A 21,526-nucleotide genomic window follows, 5' to 3' on the forward strand; every position below is an offset into this window, starting at 1 on the left:
AATTATATTAAAATAATATGAAATCCAAGCAATCTAAAACAAACAACTTAATATTTAAATCTAACTACTGAAATAAAATTCCACTAACAAAACAATAAAAACAATGAAATAACAGGACACAACCGATGGTGAACACCTAGGCGCAGTGTGAAGAAGATGGTCCCCGAGATGGAGATCGGTTCTCAGGGCGAAGAATGGCTTGAGCCATCCGGCCGGGCGACGACGGCGCTCATGCCTCTCGGACTCACGGTGAGATGACTCATCCACGAAAGTGGCATACGTCAGAGCATCTCTATCCCTGAACAAGCTACCGGCTTCCATCTCGTCTTGAGTATCGCGATAATTGGGCTTGGTGATTCGGTGGATAATCTCCAAGTTAGACAAGATATCTTCCCCGACCCTTTCGAGCATTTCAACTCTCGCCCGAAAGTTCGTTTGCTTATTTCGAATTACAATTTGTCTATGTCGGATATCTTCACAGATACGATAACCGTGATCGCAACCCGGTTTGCAAAGATTATCATTCGCTCTAAATTAGAAGTATGACTATCGAAATTATCCTCAACCAACCATGTCATATCTTCGCGCTTCATTATTCGACTCAACTGTATTCTCTGCGCAGACAACGCCAAGTCTCTTGGATGCATTCCTTATAAATACTTGCATTAGAATGCAATTTGATCTTAATAGGAGTAGATTTAGCGACGGCTCTAAATGAGAGCATAATCTTAGTGATCAATACGGGAAGAGGCCGTGCTCTTTCCCACTCTCTAATCACATTCAAAATTAAATCAAGGATGCAGAAATTACACTCATTCGCTTGCAAAATCCAGAGAACGCGGCATTAATCAAGTCCGATGTCGCCGACTTTGTCTTTCCCGAGGGCGTTCTTACCAATCCACCGAAGCTACAACGGTTGATTGGTTTTCGTGGTCGTGGTCGCCCGCTTAACGAATGAGATATCGTATTGTATTCACCCTCTATGACCCAGATCTTTCATCAAAATAGAACCGCAGATACCGGGTTCCCCGAATGGTCGATCTAGGTTGGTTTACAGCGCGTGATTCCTAATAGCTCACCAACAACTGCCTCGTAACTTCCTCCGCGTTCTCGCTATCCTAATGAAAATCCTATTTCCCTCCGATTCTCGTTTCTTATAAAACTGTTCTACCAAATCATAGTGATAGAAATCCTGTCGAATACCACAATCCATTCCAATGTCTCTTAAACATCTCGGCGTCATAAAATGGCGCGAAACTGTCGGGAGCAAACGCGTTTTCCGGCAGAATTCTACGTCGTAGCGCCATTGAAGTTTGGACTGATTTGGGGTTTGTAGATGGTGGTGGATGCGAGTTTGATGAAAACTAACTAAACACAACGGTGGTGGTTATGGTAGGTAACGACGGCAGGTTTGAAAAACTTGGATTGGTGTGCGTTTTCTTGGTGGAAACGGTTGGAGGTTGTGTTGGTGTTTCACAATGGGGTTGGGTGGTCTTTCTATTTTGATGTATTCTATTTTTAATTTTATTTTTTTTTTTATTTGGGTTGCTAGGGTTTAAATTTAAAAGTGTGTCAAGCGGTTGGAGAAGATGAAGTCGCGATTTGTTTTGAAAAAGGTACGCTGGCTACTACCAGTAGGTGAGCGAAGTTCGCCCAAGCCCAATTTGATTTTTCGACTTCCGCCGATTTTTAAGCAAGAACTTCAAACTAAATTTTCCGCCGTTATCAGTCCGATTTTTGTGAATGAGATATGGAAATGATCAGGAAAGAATTTCCAATCCAATGATCCATAAAACACTCGATTCCAACCATGGGTGACGTATGAGAGGGTGGAAGGACGCCTCGAAGTGCGTGTGACGACGAAGTTATGCTTAACGAATGAACACTAAATTAGATGACGCCAAACCCAATGAACTATACTAATGGACCTAAGCAACGCAAAAAGGAAGTTTCGAGCAATCCGGATGCAAGGATCGATCGCCGACCCCAAACAAATTTTTAAACACAAAATTTGTTTTACAACGCGGGGTCGATTTAAAGTCGATTCCCAAGACTTGTTGGATTGCTATGTCTATGATTTTTAAGAATTTTAATTTTATTTTTATTTGTTAAGAAACACAAAAACAATAAATACATAATTCACTCCATAGAGGAACATGACTCAAAAAATCGAGAAAACATGCGAAAGTGGAAAAACGTGAATTATGTGAACTGTGGACTTAGGATCCGGTGCTTACATACCACACACTCCATAGGGAGGGCCGGTTACCTGAATGGTGCACTTACCATTAAATGGAAGTGAAAGGAAGTACACCAATGACAAGGGTCATTCCTCATATATAGGGTCCCGTAAAAGGACTTCCTCTATATCGGGGACGAAGTTCGTGAAAATGTTTTAACCGTTGACCGTTAACTTGAAGGGTCTTGTTGTCCTTGGGATTTACCAAGGTAATTGCCCCGTAGGGGTGACTTCAAGAACGAGAAAAGGACCGCACCAACGGGTTTTTAGTTTCCCTGGGAAAATATGTAGACGGGAGTTGTAAAGCAAAACCTTTTGTCCGACCACAAACTCTTTTCGCAAGATATGCTTATCATGAACACGTTTCATGTTAGCTTTATAATCCTTCGCGAGATCGTAAGAATCGCTACGGATTTCTTCAAGCTCATTTAATTGTAACTTGCGTTTGACACCCGCCTCATCAATATTGTAGTTAAGGCTTTTTATAGCCCACAGAGCACGGTGCTCTAATTCAACGGGCAAATGACATGGTTTCCCAAATACAAGTCTAAAGGGAGACATACCTATAGGAGTTTTGAAAGCAGTTCTATATGCCCATAAGGCATCCGATAGACGCTTCGACCAGTCTTTCCTATCAGGGTTTCTTCGTTGTTTCTAAAATCTTTTGATTTCCTATTAGAAACTTCTACTTGTCCGCTAGTTTGTGGATGATAAGGAGTTGCTACTTTGTGTGTAACTCCATACTTTTTCACTAGGGATGCAACAACTCTGTTGCAAAAATGTGTTCCCCCATCACTAATGATGGCTTTAGGAATGCCAAACCTACAGAAAATGTATTCTTTAATAAAAATACCACGGTCTTATGGTCATTGCTACGGCAAGCTAGGGCCTCTATCCATTTAAACCACGAGTCCACGGCAACTAGAATATAAATATAACCGTGGGAAACAGGGGAAAGGGCCCATGAAATCAATACCCCACACATCAAAAATTTCTACTATCAAGATTGGATTTAATGGCATCATATGCGGCCGGATTAAGCCCAAGTTGTTGGCAACGAATACACGCCTTGCAATGCACTTGGGCATCCTTAAAAAGGGTAGGCCAATAAAATCCACATTGAAGAACTTTAGTGGCTGTTTTCATTCCGCTTAAAGTGGCCACCACACTCTTTGTCATGGCAGAACGATAGAACTTCATTATATTCCCACCGGGAATGCAACGATTTAATAATCTGATCCGCACAATACTTAAAAAGGTAGGGCTCATCCCAAGAGTATAACTTGACTCGCCAAGAACTTCTTACGTTCATTTCTTGTCCAATTATAAGGCATAACATCAGCCGCTAAATAGTTTACGATGTCCCATACCATGGTGATGAAAAATAGCATACGATGCTCATCGGGAAAAGAATCCGGTATGGACTCGTAATCACTACTATCGCCATTTGTAAGTCTAGATAAGTGGTCGGCAACTACGTTTTCGACCCCTCTTTTGTCCTTTATTTCTAATGTGAACTCTTTGCGGAGAAGAATCCATCGGATTAATCTCGCTAGCATCCTTCTTTGCAAGAAGGTACCTAATGGCTGCATGGTCCGTGTAAACTAAAGTTTTAGAACCAACCAAATAAGGACTAAACTTATCTAAAGCATAAATGACAGCTAAGAATTCTTTTCAGTAGTTGAATAATTCCGTTGAGCATCGTTTAATGTTTTACTAGCATAATAAATAACAAGTGGACTTATTATCTAGTTTTCGTCCCCAAGACAAGCACCAACCGTGATAGTCACTAGCATCACACATGAGTTCGAAGGTTTAAACCAATCGGGAGGGCTGTATAATAGGTGCGATGGTTTAGGCGGCTTTTAAGGTTTCAAAAGCCTTTTTACAATTAAAATTAAAATCAAAGATTGCATCCTTCAAAAGCAGGTTAGTTAAAGGCCTAGCTATTTTCGAAAAAAATCTTTAATGAAACGCCTATAAAACCCCCGCATGGCCTAGAAAGGCTCTAATCTCACGGACAGTCCGTGGTTTAGGTAGGGTCGCTATCTTATCTAGTTTGGCTTTATCTACTTCGATGCCATCACTAGATACAATATGACCTAGCACTATGCCCTTTTTGACCATGAAATGACACTTTTCCCAATTTAAAACGAGGCTCTTTTCTTCACACTATGTCAAGACCTTAGACAGGTTAGACAAACATTCTGTAAAGGAGTCTCCATAGATAGAAAAATCATCCATGAACACTTCCATAAAGCGCTCTACCATGTCACTAAATATATGAAGCATACATCGCTGGAAGGTACCAGGGGCATTACAAAGGCCAAAAGGCATTCGTTTATAGGCATATGTTCCGAAGGGACATGTGAAGGTTGTCTTTTCTTGGTCATCAATATCAATAATAATCTGAAAATAGCCGAGTAGCCATCCGAAAACAATAAAAGGCATGACCCAGCTAGACGTTCTAGCATCCGATCTATAAATGGTAAGGGAAAGTGATCCTTTCGTGTCATAGCATTTAAACGCGTCAGAATCAATACAGATTCTCCATTTCATAGGACCTTGAGTGACAACATAGTCACCCTTCCCGCTACGCACTACCATGGTAACTCCCGATTTCTTAGGAACGACATGAATGGGACTTACCCATTCGCTATCGGAGATTGGGTATATAATACCCGCATCGAGTAATCGCAAGACTTCTTCCCTAACCACCTCTTTCATGGCAGGGTTCAAGCGACGCTGAGGTTCGCGAGAAGTCTTCGCGTTATCCTCCAAATGGATACGATGAGTGCAAACATTAGGGTCAATTCCCTTAATATCGGCTAGGGACCAACCAATCGCAGACCGATGTTCCCTAATCACCCTTATTAAACATGTCTCTTCATCCTTAGTTAACAGAGAAGATATAATTATCGGGTGACTACCATCCGGATCAAGTTGAATATATTTTAACTCGGGGAAGAGGTTTAATAATCAAAAGCGGACGGAATGTCCATTGATGTTTCATAAGTGTCCTTATCTTTTGCGTAATGAAGACTTGCTTAGGTAGCAAGTCTTCGTAATCGCGATATATGGAGCAACCGACGGGTCTACAATTGGTGTGGACTCGGGATGGTGTTGACTTCCTCTAAGTAGGAGTCATTTACAAAAATCGAAGGTCCAAAAGAAAGGAATTTGTACATATTGTTTTCGTGAAACGTGTTGTTAAAATAATCTTGAGCTAAACTCTCGATCATGCTAACCTCCCCATCTACGCATCGAATCCGTAAGCTGTTTCATCATTTTAAAACATTTACCTCGGCGCATGGATGGCCAAAAGATAAGGACATCTTTCCATCGCGACAATTTATAAGCGCATTGGCGGTTGCCAAGAAGGGGCCCTAAAATGATTGGTATAGAGTCATTAGCGACTTACGTATCGAGGATAACAAAATCAGCGGGGATAGTAGAAATCCCCGAACCTTAACAAACACGTTTTCCACTACACCTTTAGGATATTTAATTGACCGTCCGCTAATTGCAACGTTATTTTTGTAGGTTGCATTTCCTGTAGACCTATTTGTTTATACAAGTAATACGGGAGTAAGTTAACACGCCCCCGTGTCTAATAAGGCGTCGCCGTGTGGGAATCTCCTAAGGTGCATTTTACGATAGGGCGACCGTGGTCCTTGTACTTAACAATTCCATTATTTTCGGATAAAGTTGGGAACCGTTCCGTTAAAAGGCGCGTCTTTAGGTATGTTGGTCTTCTTCGCCTAGTAGTGCACAACTCTTTAAGAAACTTAGCGTAGTTAGGTAGCTTTTAATAGCTTCGAGAAAAGGAAGGTTTATCGTTAGATTCTTGAAAACGTTCCTAATCTCCTCAAAGTTTGTATCCCCGGGTTAGCATGGCTAATTTTTGAGGGAACGGTGGTTTTAAGCTCTATATTTAGTGTATGGCTCGACTTGAAGTGTAACCTTGGCTTTGTTTCTTAGGTTGTGGTTTAACTGGGGACCTCTACGGTGGTAGGTTCTTCGGGTTTTCTATTTCGGTATCTAGTTCGATATCCGGTGGAGAATCTTGATGGGGTAACTATAGGCATAGTTACTTTGTTATCAACCACTCTTCAGAGCGGAGAGTGGTGATGGCATTTAGGTCACCTACGCATTGTAGTTTCCGCATTACTAGAATTACCGTTTACCTCAAAGGTCGTGTGTTTGCTGTTTTAGGGTTTGGTATTGCTTGTCCCGAAACACGCCTTTTGGTTGGGCTTTCGCTTGGGCTAACCGTTGTATGCCCCGATTTATGGATTGTAAAATCTGTTGGTTTGATTGAGTCATTGTCCGGAAAAGTTGTTGGGTAACTTGTATAAAGGCATCGATCACGATCCGGTTGTGTAGGTGTAGTAGTCACGTGGTGGTGTGGATGGAACTATCTCTCGTTGATTATTTATGGGTGGGTTGTGATAGTTATTATTATTAACCTAACGATACCTCTATTGGTATTATAATTATTATAATTATTTCGACCTTGTGCTTGACCTTGTCGTGGTTGCGCTTTGGTTGTTATAATTATTATAATTCCCTTGACCTTTGTCCTTGTCTAGGTGGAGCTTGGTTAAAATTGTTTGTTTGCCTAACGTTTTGATTATTGTACCACGGAGGTATTACTTGTTGATTATTTCTCCAACCTGAAGTTGGGGTGTTGTCTCAAGGCAGTTAGGAATAGGATAGTTATTAATAGAGTAAACATTATCTTGTTCGGTGGTTGTTGTTCATAAGCTAGAGGACAATAATCGCCGTGGTGCTCTGGACTCAAACATAAATTACATGGGTTGGAGTTTACATTCATGCGGGGATAGGCTTTTGTTGAGCAGAAATAGCCTCTACTTTTTAGTTAGAGATTCGATTAGATTTTTAAGTTCTGGATCGGTTTTCTTCTCAAACATACCGCCGCCTTTACTGTTGAAGAAGAACTAGCTGAGCGGGGGATATCATCACTACCCCCCCAATTATTATTCCGTTTAGTTTGGTCTTCTAAAAATTTGTAAGCCTCCGAGGCTCCTTTACTTAGGAAACTACCCCCATTCATTATGTCAAGGACTTCTTTATGGTGGTGTAGAAGACCTTTGAAAAAGGCACGAACTAACGTGTCTTTAGCTAAGTTATGATGTGGACACTCTATAAGGAGATCGGTGAAACGATTCCATGCCTCAGAAAATGATTCATGAGGATTCTGTCGGAAAAAATGAATCTTTGAAAGCATCTCATCCGTCTTTAGGGGTGGGTAAAAATGTTCCATAAACAAGCTGAACAAGTTTAGCCCACGAGTCCACAGAATTAATTTTGGGCGATTAACCAAGACGCCGCCTTATCGGCTAGGGTGAAAGGGAATACCCTCGGTTTAATTTGTTCGCACCAACCGTAGGATGGTGGAATGTAAATAAGGACTTGTTCAATCCTACGATGTAGCCGATAAGGTTTTTCATGGTCTAACCCATGAAAAGCGGGTAACAAATTAAATATGTTTGGGGGATTCGAAAATCCCCCACCGGGTCTGCTAGAACGATGCACGATTTAGGGCTATCGCTCAAGGCTTTGTAAAAGTCGGAGAGAGGAGTCTCTCTTTCTTCAGCCATTATGTCAGGTATGGTGTGTGTGATAGTAGTTAGAGGTGTCGTGGGTGGTGTACTAGATAGACTTGTTTGTTGCCGTGTAATTACGTTTGTTGTTTTTGTTCGACCAGACCTTAATCTCATGCAAGACTAAGTTGAGCTTAACTAAACATGCAACACTCCAAACAATTTTGATGTACTAGTAGAAAACCTCTAACTGGAAATGCGAGGTATGGAAGAAAGGAATACCCGATAAGCGTCCTTGCTTCGCTTTATGAATAGCGTCTTGTATGCAGCGTGTTGTTGTATATAAGAGATTAGAACATCCTGAAAAATATGAAAGATCAAAGTTTGAATCAAAACGTGGAAACGGAAATTTTAAAAGCCAAGGATTTCGCCAGAAGCGGCCTTCGCTCTCAGAAAGTAATTTTCAGTTTCTGTGTTTTAGGGGTGGTCGCTTTCGAGTGGGAAGTCGAGTTCCGTGTGTTGAGCTTGGTTGGTTGGTGGTATGGGCTGGCCCGAGGGGTAAACAAAATTCCATAACTTAACTTAGCTGGTCGCTCTCTCTTGAAGCGCTGGCCCGCTCAGGTATTTTTTCTGAATTTGTCACTGAATCGGGGAACCACAAGATGAAACAAACAAGGGTGGGTGGGTTTAATGGGACTTAAAATGACTACTTCTACTATGAAAACAATGCTAAAGTGTAACTAAGAAGATGGCAGCGCCATTTGATAATGATAAAATGAGTAGTTTACCTACTTAAAATGAACTATGAATTCAAAACGTAAGTAAACTAAAACTAAACTTTTACGAAGTCTATTATCAAAGATTCTACTCGATGCTTAATTGCACTAAGTGGAGTAGGAAGTTCGTTCCACTCCTAGTTCTCTAGCACGGATTGTTCTCTAAGTCTAAGAAATCAGTCTTAAGTCAATGAGAGTTTTACGAGGGGTGATTATACTACGATGCAATATGAAAAGCAATATGTTGAATGTCACTACTTAACTATATGGAAATACTAATGTTCTTGAATCTAGATAAAGAATTAGAGGGGAATTGAATCCACCTCGAATCCAACTTAACAACCTAGTATAGATTGTCGTGATCTTGATTCTTACGTTTTCCACGGCAAGAATTTCGAAGTCTAATCCCTAGTGTTCATGGCATTTTACCGGATACTAACTAGCATGTGAGGTCGTCCACCCATTCTCATGGCTTAAACACGACCTTCTAGAGTGGAATAGATTCTACAACCAATTCTATACTAACCACTAAGTTTTCATCAAGGCTTCATCAACCCTCTAATGGAGGTTTTAGCCTTGATTCATCAAACTAACATTTCCCATTAAATCTAAACTAAACATAATGTTAGAATTTGAGGGTTTACTTACTTAAACATATAATGAATCTAATTTAATGACTGGAATGAATTAAGGACAAGAATTTAAATTAGATCTAGAATGGAAATGACAAAATTGAAATGGACAACTAACTATTTTATTTATCTAATCAATCAAGAACAATGATTCAAAGATTTAATCTAAAACAAGAATTGAAATAGAACTAAAACTTAATTTAATTAATAAAACTAGATCTAGAATTCTATATATTAATTTAGGTCTAACTAGCTACCATTAACAAAGAGCTAAGCTTTTGTTTTTATACATCCAGATCTAAAAATCGTGCATGGGCTTGGAGCCATGTTTTGGGCGAGAATCGTGCCCAAAACCCAATTCTTTTCGGTCCAAAAGGCCTCTTCAGCTGCAGTTCTCTTCAACAGACTTTTCATCCACTTCTGCTCCTCTGATTGGGTCAAGGCTCGGACCATTGGAAAGATCTTTCCGAGTCGGTCGTTTTGACATAAGGTAGGCCCAATTCCGAGGTCTGAGTCCAAAGATATGGCATTTGGAAGTTCTGACGATTTGTTGCTCCTTTATCTCGCTAAAAGTGGCACGATTCGCACATAATGGACTTTGAAGCCTGAAATGCATAAAAACACGTAATCAGTATTAACTCTTACTTATTATTCACATAATTGGTCTAACAGTATGATTATTAAGGGGTTAAAACTACAGTTTTGGGCTCTTATCAGCGAGCAGCATACCCCCCATTCGCCTGACACACTACTAGATTCGAGTCCGAGTACACTGTCAGCTCTTTGACCACCACATCCTCGGCCATTCTCAAACCTACTATCACCACCTCATATTCTGATTTATTGTTAGATGCCGAGAATCCCAACTTCATGATGGTTTAGCTCCATCCTGTTGTTATCTAGTGTAACTAACACAACCCCTATCCCACTACATGCATCCGTGGCAGAACCATCTGCAAACACTCTCCACCCATTTCTCTTGTCCCAAGGATCCAAGAAATCCTGCTCAATATTTCTTTCAGGCTCCATGACCATCTCTTCCCCCTAGGTGGGATCCTTTGCTAGGAACTCCGCTAGAAATTCTACAATGGCCTACGCCTTCTCCGCCGTCCTGATTTGATATTGTATCTCGTAAAAACTCAACATCACTGCCCATTTCAGCATTCTTCTTGACTTTTCCGCTTTTAAATCTTGTTTTAAGGGCAAATTTGTTACTACCACTACCGAGTGTGCTTCGAAATAAGGTTTCAACTTCAAGGCAGAGAACACAAATGCCAAAGCATATTTCTCCACTCTACTATATCGGGTCTCGGCATCTAACAAGGTTTTACTCTGGAAGTACACCGGCTTCTCTATCTTGTCAATGATTTAAACCAGCACTGAGCTAACTGCATATTTCGTGACTCCCAGATACAAGTATAGTTTCTCTCCCTATTCAAGACGCGACAATAAAGGAGCCTTGCCCAGATAACTCTTCAATTCCTGAAACGCCTACTCGCACTCCGTGGTCCATAAGAAATCTGGTGTGTTCCTTGAAAATTGGTACAACGGCCTACACTTGTCCGATGACTTTGAAATGAATTTGTTTAATGCTGTGACCCTTTCTGCTGGGCGTTGCACCTCTTTGACGTCCTGCGGCGATGGCATTTCCACCAAGGATCTTATCTACTCAGGGTTCGCCTCTATTCCCCTGTAAGTAACAATGTAACCCAGGAACTTCCCCGTGGTCACGCCAAACGTACACTTATATGGGTTAAGCTTCAAATTGTGTGTCCGCAGTATACAGAAAGTCTCCTTCAAACCATCTAAGTGTTCCTCCTCTAACATACTCTTCTCCACCATATCATTTATGTATATCTCAATCACCTTTCGGATCTTGCTTTCAAACATTTTCTCTCGTAACCGTTGAAACATAGCCCCAACATTCTTCAACCCAAATGACATCCTCGTATAACAATACGTACCGCCTTCTACCACAAAGGTCATCTTCTCCTGATCTGGTCCATACATCATGACTTGGTTGTATCCTATCGACGCATCCATGAAAGAGAATATCTTGAACCCTGCGGTTCTATCCACCAATTCATCCACTCTTGGCATGGGGTAGCTGTCTTTAGGCCACTCTCAGTTAACATCTGTAAACTTGACACACATCCGGACCTTGCCATTCTTTTTTAGTACCGCAATCACGTTTGATAGCCAGTCGGTGAACGCCACTTCTCGTATTATCCCAGCTCCTTTCAATCTCGCGACCTCCTCACGAATTCCCTCAGCATATTTGTGCCTAATGCTTCGCATCTTTTGTCTTATAGGTTTAGCATCTTCTCTCATGTGTAACTAATGACATGCGAATCCCGAGTCTAATCTTGTGACATCCTCAATCACCCACACAAATTGATCCTTATTTTCGGACAAAAATTGTACTAATTTACTCCTCCACTCCTCAGGCAAATTGGAACCCACTGACGTGAACCTTTTTTCATCTCTTTCCCCTAAGTTCACTATTTCTATCTCATCAAGGGTTTCAGCCCCACCGCCGGCTCAGCCTCTACCTCCGCGGAGACACTGTAATTGCTATGCTTGCCTCTTCCTAGGGTGCGACGTTTCTCCCTATGGTCCGCAGACTAATCTCTTCACTATACTCTGATGACAGTTCTTGGTCATCACTTGATCACCGCGGACCTCATATGTCCCGGTTGGGGTAGAAAATTGGATCACTTGGTAGTAGGTGGAGGGGACCGCTTTCATCTCATGAATCTACCGCCTTCCTAAAATGGCGTTGTACTGCGAATCGGCATCCACCACCTTGAACTGGGAGAACACTGTAACCGGTCCTGTGGTCACTGGGAGCAAGAGCTCCCCTAGAGGCTCAGTCATGCTTCCATTGAACCCATACAAGTTTGTCTGCGAGGGTCTTAGCTGCCTCCTTTCTATCTTCATTTCCTTCATTGTCCCTCTAAACAACAAATCTACAGCGCTACCACATTCAATTAGTACCATTTTCACAATGTAATTACCCATTTCCACCGTGATTACTAACGCATCTTCATGGGGAAGTCCACTGCTTGGAGGTCCACGTCGGTGAACACTATGCTACCCCTTCCAGTCACAGACCATGGTGTTGGCCGTGAATGACCTGACGCCTCGTGGATCTGTTGTATGATCGTAGTTCGTCTTATTCTATCTCAGTGAGCGTTGTGACTCAGAATCTCTCCACTGAAAATCATTTTGATCGTTCCCAATATCCTCCCTTAATTTGGTGCTTGCTCTACATTCTCCTCCTCCATTGTAAATTCCTTCAACAACCCCTTCCTTATCATTTTCTGAATTAACCACCTCAACCTGTAACAGTCATCCATCTCATGGTTATGTGTCTGATGGTAGGCGTAATAAGGCTTGCCTTGCATCTCCGCAGGCTTGGTTCGCGGCCCCTCATACCCCTGCAGATTCTGAATTAACGGCAATATCTTACTAAACGGCTTGTTCAGCAGCACTTCTTCTCTCGATTTTCCCTCCTGGCCTCTTCTTTGCCCCTTTCGGGCCGCGACGAGTACCCCCGATACCCACTACCTCCCTTGTTTGATGACTCATATTGCCGACAGACTTTGCCTCTATCCAACGATAATACTACCTTCCGCGGCCTTTTCATCTCTTTTTGCATAGTATCTTCATACCTTATGTATTTTTCCACCCTCGGATATAGATCCTGTAATGTCACGATCTCATTCTTGGCTACCGGCTCATGTACTCTCTTTCCCGGACGTAAACCTCGCTCGAATGCTATCACTGCGGTTCTTTTGTCCAAGTTCTCCACCTTCAAGGTCTCTGCCTTGAATCTGCACAAGAAATCACTCACAGACTCCGCAGATCACTGTCTTATATTAAACAAGGCTGCGATGTCTACTACCCGCTTCTTCTGATGTATGAAGTGGTCTATGAAAGCCTGCTCCAACTCCTAAAAATTGTTTATGCTCTTAGACGGTAAACGGTAATACCAGTCCGACGCTCCCTCTTTTAAGCTCGTGGGGAACATCATGTACCACAACCCATCATACCAAGGTTCCTGCCATAGTGGCATCTGCTGCCGAAAATGACGGATGCGGTCCGCTGGGTCTCCATTCCCATCATACCTCTCAAACCTAGGTTGGTTGAACCTTTTTGGAACCTCGGACTTCCAAACCGCATCCACAAACGGATTTTGGTTTAGTCCCGCCACCACCTAGCTCGCCGCTCCACCCATGCCTTTAGCCTGTTCCCTGTTCGCTTTCAGATCACTGGCGATCATTTCTCTAACTTGTTCCTTTGTGAGTCCCGCCACCGCCTGATCTGCCACGTTCGATCTCCCCTCCTCCTCTTTCTCTGACTCCGACGCCTCCCTCTCAGATTCTTCTATGATCTCCTTCTCCCTCTATAGCCCTTCATTTTCTTCCCTCAACCTTGCTATTTCCTCATGTAACAGCCTCGTTTCCTCCGAATCCGACACCACTGTCTCTTCCCCACCTCGCTCTCCCCCTTCACTCCTTACTGACTCTACATCCTCATCGGCGACCACCACCTTTCTCGGTCTGCCTACACCTCTTTTCACCCTCGTCGCCATTTCTCTACTCACTTTGCTCGGTCCCCACAGATGGCGCCAAATGTATTAACTTCTTTTTTCACCTCCTCTCTCACCTCTTGCCTCTTTCTTCTTTTTCTCTTTTCTTCCCTCTTTTCTTTTCTCTCCACTGTTCTCTTTATACCCCCTCCCACTCCCTCCTGATCCTCCATCTGTTCCTAAATCTCCTTGTCTCTATGTTACCACGTGTAGGGTTTCTTTGCGTTCCCAATGGTCTCAATCTCTATCTGGTACCACGCGTGGGTCATGCTTATCTGGCTCCTGGCCTACCCCACCTTCGACTCGCGGCCTTCATTTGTCAACTCCTTGCCCCACGTGTCCGCTTCTTTCCCCCTATATTCTAATAGCCGCGACCCTGCTAGGGTGCTGCCCATTCCACTTGTCATCCTATTATCATGTCCCTTGATCGTTGATCATCAGGCAGTCATAATTTGTGTCGCTACAGTTTGCCTAAGCAACCACCCAAATACGTGCTCATATATTGCATCGAGTTCAGGAGATCCTAAAAATGTAGGCTAGCAAATTCTAATGAATAGTTCATAGGGATGCTCCCATTCTAAATGTTGGGCACTTAATACTTTTTAAAATGTTTAGGGCCTGTTTGGCAGCATGGTTTGGATAGTCTGTATAATGTATAATTAGAAGGTGTTTAGTTGTTTGGTCCGATCTATTTTCATAATATAGGCCACAACTTATGAATAAGGAGAACAGAAATGGCCCGATAACAAGGATTATGTTATCTCTTGGGAAAGGTAAGATAACGATATTCATTCAACTTAATCACGTGAAAAAAAAAATAAAAAAAAATAAAAAATTGCGGAAGAAAGCCTTTTTCTTCACCCACTCTATGACTTCTTTTTCTCCTCCGTCTCCATTCCGATCTCGACCGACCACCGCAAATATTTGTCACTTCCTCCATTTTAAGTTCTAACTCCCACCATCTTTTCTTTTGTGTATTTGAAAAAGCAACAAACCAAATCATTACCCACAAATAGAATTTGAGTATTCAAAGAAGAACCATCTTCACAATTTCCTCCTTTTTATACTTTCAATCTTCTCTCAATCTTCACAATCTAGTGGAGTGCTTTTGAATTACCAATTATTTTTTTGTTGGACTTCAAGTAATAGGGAGATTATGTTAAAACTATGTTGAATTGAAGTTTGGTTCTCATTTTGAAATTACTAATCCAGGTTATTTTTCGGTTGATTTATGGTTATTTTTTCTGGAAAATTTGATGTTATTTTCATTCAATTTGGAGAATTGATAAAAATAAAATAAAAAATAAAAAAAATGAAATGAAAATGAAAATGAAGAACAATAACAGACAAATCTGAGGGACCAAACAGTCTCCGCACTGATTACTTTTGGGGTATCCACCACAAATTATACATAACCTAAACATGGTCAGGTACTACAGAATTTCACGATGCCAAACAGAGCCTTACAATTTTGAATTAAGTCAATTTATTTTCTTCTTATTTTTATTTTTTTGAATCATTTTAGTTCAAGAGAGAACTTTCCACCATCATTGACATTGTAATGCATAATCTTCACATTGCTCAAAATTTCCAACCGCCCAGACTAGAATGAAGTAAGGACTGTGTAGTGGATGTATTCATGATGTAGGATGTTACATGTGGCAAGGGGGATGTATGTTGAGTAGTGAAGAGGATACATGATGCAGCGAATCAGATCCGCAGTAACCTAACTGCCGAGAACTGCCCTATATAGGTAAGGACCGGTGGAGAGGAGGGTACCATGAGATGGGAAAAGATGGACAAACCAGATAGAGAGGGAGGTTATGTGGCAAGTGGGTCGTATGTTGAGTAGTGAAGAGGATACATGATGCAACGGATCAGATCCGCGGTAACCTAACTGCCGAGAACTACCATATACAGGTAAGGACAGGTAGAGAGGAAGGGAGCATGAGATGGGAAGAGATGGACGAACCAGGTGGGAAAGGGAGTTAGAAAAAAAAGAAGATATATAAAGAAAAGAGAGAGAGAAAAAGAGAAAAAAGAAAAAACCAGAGAGAGAGAGATACCCTAATACAAGTGAGTTCATAGGTTGTAATATTTGAGTATACATTTTGGCGCCGTCTGTGGGGAGAGCGAAATAAAATGGCCACCATAACAAAAAAGGGAGTAGGAAGACCTAGGAAAGAAGTAGTTCGAGAAACAGTGGAGGAGGTTGTGAGAGAAGAAAGGGAGGTGGGTGGAGAGGAAGAGATATTTGATGTGGCGGCAGACGCCACTAGACTTCTGCAAGAGGAAATAGTTAGGTTGAGGAACGAGAATGTAGAGATAAGGAAGGAAATGGAGACCACACAGGAGGAAATGGAGCATGTGGATCATCGAGGCAGTGAAGTGGAAGGGGAAAATGAAGAGTATCAGCCCTGGGGAATAGATCCAGTAGGGCACGCTAGAGGTAGTACAGGTGATGATTGAGAAAGATAGAGAAGTGAACCGTACGGCTGAAAAAGTGAACCAAAGTGCCGCTCAAAAGGAAGTTGCTAACCTCAATAAGAATCCACTGGCCAATTCGATATGGAATTCAGAGGTGCCTAAGAGATTCAGTCAACCAAGATTTGAAAGGTATGATGGGAAGGGCGACCCAACAGATCATTTGCATCACTTTAGACAACAGATGCCATTATGGCAGGAAAGCAGGTATGATGGACTTCGCTGCATGATGTTCCCTACCAGCCTTAAGGGGGGAGCCTCGGATTGGTATTACCAATTATCTTCATGGAACATTAGTAGATTTGAAGAGCTAGAGCGCGCCTTTGTGGATCATTTCATCCACCAGAAAAGGAGGGTTGTGGATATCGCGGCCCTATTTAACATCAAGCAGAGGTCAGCGGAATCGTTAAGGGAATTTCTGTGTAGATTCAAAGAAGAGACCCTGAGAGTGGAGAATCTAGATGAACATACAGCGGTCATTGCCTTTCAGCATGGCTTGAAACAGGGAACTAGAGTCCACGAGTCAGTGTCTAAGATAGAAATCACCACTTTGCATGCTCTATACCCAAAGGTAGAAAAATATATTCGGTACGAGGACATCATGCAAAGAAATGCAAGGGAACAAAAAAGGTTCAGGAAGGCAGTACAGGCTGTGGAAAAGGATGATTGAAAAGATAAAGGTAAGAGAAAAGAAAGAGAGGGGGGATCATACAGAGGGGAGAATCATGGACCCCAAAGAACTGGAGATCGGGGTAGGAGAGATATTTGTGAAAGAAAGCCATACCGTGAGATAGAACAGACACCTCTTAACAGGCCATTAGAGGAAATCTTGTCGTTGATCAAAGGGTTGCAGCATTATGAAGGACCGCAGAATACACCTGGAGAGATAGAGGGGAAACCGTTTTGCGCCTATTATCAGATTAGGAACCATGCCACTAACGAGTGTTATGCTTTGAAGTGGTTAGTGGAAAGAATGATTGAGAAGGGGATGCTCAGAGAATTTGTCGTGGAGGTTCGTCATGCTGAGAGAGCGCAGGCTCCTGCCATGATCTTAGGGACTATAAATGTCATTTTCAGTGGAGAGACACTTGGAAGAAATGCACACCGAGATAAGATAAGAAAGACGGCGAGCTTATAGCAGGTAAATGAGGTGGCACGCACGCCGCGGTTAGTTTTGGGAACCGCGATGGGTGAGGGAAACATAATATTCACCCTGAAAGATTTAGAATCAGTGATTTCGCCGCATGAGGATGCTTTTGTGATTACCATAGCAATGGGTAATTATCTAGTGAAGCGGGTGTTGATAGACTGTGGAAGTTCGATAGATCTGTTATTTAAAAGGGCCATGGAAGAGATGAACATCAATAGAGATTAGTTAAAGGCTCTTCAGACCAATTTGTATGGCTTCAATGGTAGCATGACAGAGCCCATGGGGGAGTTAACACTACCAGTAACAGCAGGTCCGACGACGATATTCACAGGGTTTATGGTGGTGGATACTGGGTCCCAATATAATGCCATTCTAGGGAGAAAATGGACCCATGAAATGAAGGCCATTCCGTCGACATATTATCAGATGATCCGCTTCCCCACAAAGGGGGGGATGTACGAAATAAGGGGGGATCAAGTGGCCGCGCATAACATACATCAGGTGACTGTAAAATATATGGTATGCGGAACAGTAGGGGAGAAGTTGATACCCGAGCAAGGAGCAGCATAACAATTACATGAGGCGGATTCGACAGAAGGGTACGAACCTACTCAGAGACCGAAAACTTAGGATGAGCTTGAGGTCGTGAACCTGGGGGTGGGAGAGGAAGAGAAGTTTACATCAGTCGGGTCGGACTTGCCGGAGGAATGGAAAATCAAGCTAGTACAATTGTTAACAGAGAATGCGGATATATTTGCATGGCGATTGAAGATATCACAGGGATAGACCCAGAGTTTGCTTGTCATCACTTGCATATGAAGGAGGACGCGAAGCCTGTAAGACAAAATAGGAGAAGCATTAGACCCAAATATGCAAAGGGGATTCGCGAGGAGGTTATACGGCTGAAGGGTGCGGGGATAATCAGGGATGTGGAATGCATGGAATGTGTGTTGACTTCACAGACGTGAATAAAGAGTGTCCAAAAGACTGTTATCCTATGCCGCGAGTGGATGAGTTAGTAGACATAACTGCTGGTTTCAAGGTGTTTTCTTTCATGGATGCATCCATGGGATATAATTAGGTCGCGATGTTCGGCCCAGATTAGGAAAAGACAACCTTCGTGGTGGAAGGAGGTACTTACTGTTATACAAGAATGCCTTTTGGTTTAAAGAATGCGGGGCTACATTTCAGCGGTTAGGGGAGAAAATGTTTGAAGACAAGATTAGGAAATACTTGTTAGAAAGAGTTATAAGGAAAAAGAAGGGGAAAGGGACACTAACACACCTTTTCCCATCCGGTATATATGGCTACTCGGTGAGATGCGAACGAGCCAGAATCGCCATAAGCTTGGTCTTGTGGAAGGTTAGAGCTGAAAACAAAGACGTTGCGACCGCCAGGTTTTCCAGTGCCGAGTCGCGAATGTTAACTTCGCGATCTCTGGCCTTGAATTGTGGGTGTCATATGTCAATGACACCAGATGAGGGGGAACTAGACGTATGGTGGTCTTTCCTATGATGACGTGTCTGAGACGATGGCTGCGTCGATTCAGTTTGAGGTTCAGAGGGACCTACAGGGTCAGTTCTGGCCTTTTTGGCTGGGGGGCTCTTGGCAGCGATTTCAACAGGTTCATCACCATCTGAGTCACTTTCCTAGAGTTTGAGTTTAGAGGATTTGTTGGAGGCCATGGTGGAGGATGGAACAGAAGAGGGATGTGCAAAATCGTCTTCACAATCTGCTAACGCAGAATATGAAGAGGGGGCGGTATTGGGGGTAGGGGCGTTGGATGGAGCGGCGGCTCTTTGGGCGGTAGCTCGGGAGTGGGAGATCTTGGTTGTGTATCCAACTGACTTGTGGACTTTACGTTTTCGTTGGGGAGGTGGAGAGGATTTTGGTTTTCGTTCTTTGGGGGGGCGACATAGAGGGGACCGTGGTACTTACCGATATTTTGTAAAGAGGGGTCAAGCAAGATAGGGTTGCCTTTTTCAGGGTCAATGCCGAGAACTTCGCACTGGGTGTTTCCTAGATCACGGAGTTCTTGAAAGGTCACATAGAAGATGTCGATGTATAGTTGAGATCGCGAATTTGGTGTCCAACCTGATTCACAAAGAAAAGGGCAAATTAAAAAAACAAAGTTATATAAAAGTACCACGGATTAAAGGGTTTTACAACCACTCTTAAGGAAATTGAGGTGCCTTAGAGAAACTTCTGAAGGAAGATCCGCAAAAAGGAAACTTCCAGACACATACAAGGGATAGTAGTGCCACACCTTGTCAGAAGTCGTAAGGCAGAGGACAAAAGACTTCTTCGCCGGACGAGTACAGAAAGACAAATATCCTACACTACCAAATTTGGTGCTTGTTTTCACATAAAAATGGTTGATTATGTTTTGAAGTTGGATTTTAGGAGTGTGGGTTTTATTGTAATGGTTAGCGGCGTACATAACACGCCAGAGGTTACCTATGCCTTGACAGGGTGGGATATTGAAATGATTGCATACCTTGACGTTAAGTAGGGTCAGAGGGAAACGCAAACCGGCCGCTATTTGGCCAACGGTCGCAACAAGACAACCGGGCCACGGTGGTACCAAGTGGGGAAAATGAGTGATGCCCGACACGTGTTCTAATACTACATCATCTGGGATGTCATAAGCAGCTTTGACTGCAACTAATTTAGGTCTGCGGTAATATGATGGAGGGGGCGGAAGAGAAGCCTTCCTCCCTGAAGTAGATGGGACAGTAGCCGGACTAGCAGAATCTGAGGCAGGGGATCCTGATCGATCCGCGGTGGGATGACTAGACTTGGAAGTGGAAGTCTCAGATCTATCGGATCTAGTGGCGGAGGTATCCACCGATTCCGATCCCGACATGCTAAAATTAACGATAGTATTGATAACTTGAAGCAATGGGGAAGAATATAAGCTATGAAAGAAGGAAAGAGCACATAACAGTACCGAAACAGGAATATAGCAATAAAATAAAGGAAGATTGACTGTGAAAAACAAACCTGAGATACGCAGTAGCCAAGAAAATTGAGTGACCAAAAGAGAAAACTCAGGTGATGCAAGCTAGATCCACAAGATTAAGGAATAGTAGAAAGGGAGAGTAAGATGCGGAGGAAAAGAAAAGTTGAGTTGAAGGATAAAGAGAAAAGGGAGTTAATGGTTTGGGAGTTAAGGGTTTGGGGTTTGAGGGGAATGAGGAGTTTGAGCGGGATTTGAAGGGACAGGGGTAAAGAGGTAATTGCAAAGCTAGAAACCAGAGAAAAGGGGACACGTGGGGTCTTGATATTCGCAAAGTCAGAGGCAGAGTCGCATGCGCCGTTCCCACGTGGCAACACAGATGGAGCACGTGCTACATAGCAGAGGAAACAGTGGTAAATAATATAAATAGACCTCGGACGATAGATGTTAGGTCTCGGCCCCATTGTCTGTCTGTGGACTATCAACAGGACCGAGAGAGGGCATCTGTAGTGGATGTATTCATGATGTAGGATGTTACATGTGGCAAGGGGGATGTATGCTGAGTAGTGAAGAGGATACATGATGCAGCGGATCAGATCCACGGTAACCTAACTACCGAGAACTGCCCTATATAGGTAATTAAGGACCGGTGGAGAGGAGGGGAGCATGAGATGGGAAGAGATGGACGAACCAGATGGAGAGGGAGGTTATATGGCAAGTAGGTCGTATGCTGAGTAGTGAAGAGGATACATGATGTAGCGGATCAGATCTGCGGTAATCTAACTGTCGAGAACTGGTAAGGACAGGTGGAGAGGAGGGGAGCACGAGATGGGAAGAGATAGACGAACAAGATGGGAAGGGGAGTTAGAAAAAAAAAAAAAAGATATATAAAGAGAAAAGAGAAAAAAAAAAAGAAAAAAAAAAAGAGAGAGAGAGACCCTAATACAAGTGAGTTCATAGGTTGTAATATTTGAATATACAGACTGAAACAAGATCGATCATCTAGAAGTTAATATATTACCCCGTAGAATGTCTCTAATCATCCATAAAGCACATTTATATAACTTCATTAACATTCCAAAACGGCAAAGCAGGAGTCAATAATAACAAGGATACTTGATTTAG

General features: G+C 42.7%; 1 non-coding gene across 1 annotated transcript; it reads left to right on the forward strand.

Annotated features, from left to right (window-relative positions):
* Positions 1–7,386: 7,386 nt before the first annotated feature.
* LOC147497511 (small nucleolar RNA R71) lies at positions 7,387–7,490 on the forward strand. The gene has a single exon (XR_015197287.1). It is a non-coding gene; the product is annotated as a small nucleolar RNA R71 (small nucleolar RNA).
* Positions 7,491–21,526: the final 14,036 nt, after the last annotated feature.

This window comes from Coptis chinensis, chromosome 5, assembly GCF_015680905.1.
Source record: "Coptis chinensis isolate HL-2020 chromosome 5, ASM1568090v1, whole genome shotgun sequence".
Lineage (NCBI taxonomy): Eukaryota > Viridiplantae > Streptophyta > Magnoliopsida > Ranunculales > Ranunculaceae > Coptis > Coptis chinensis.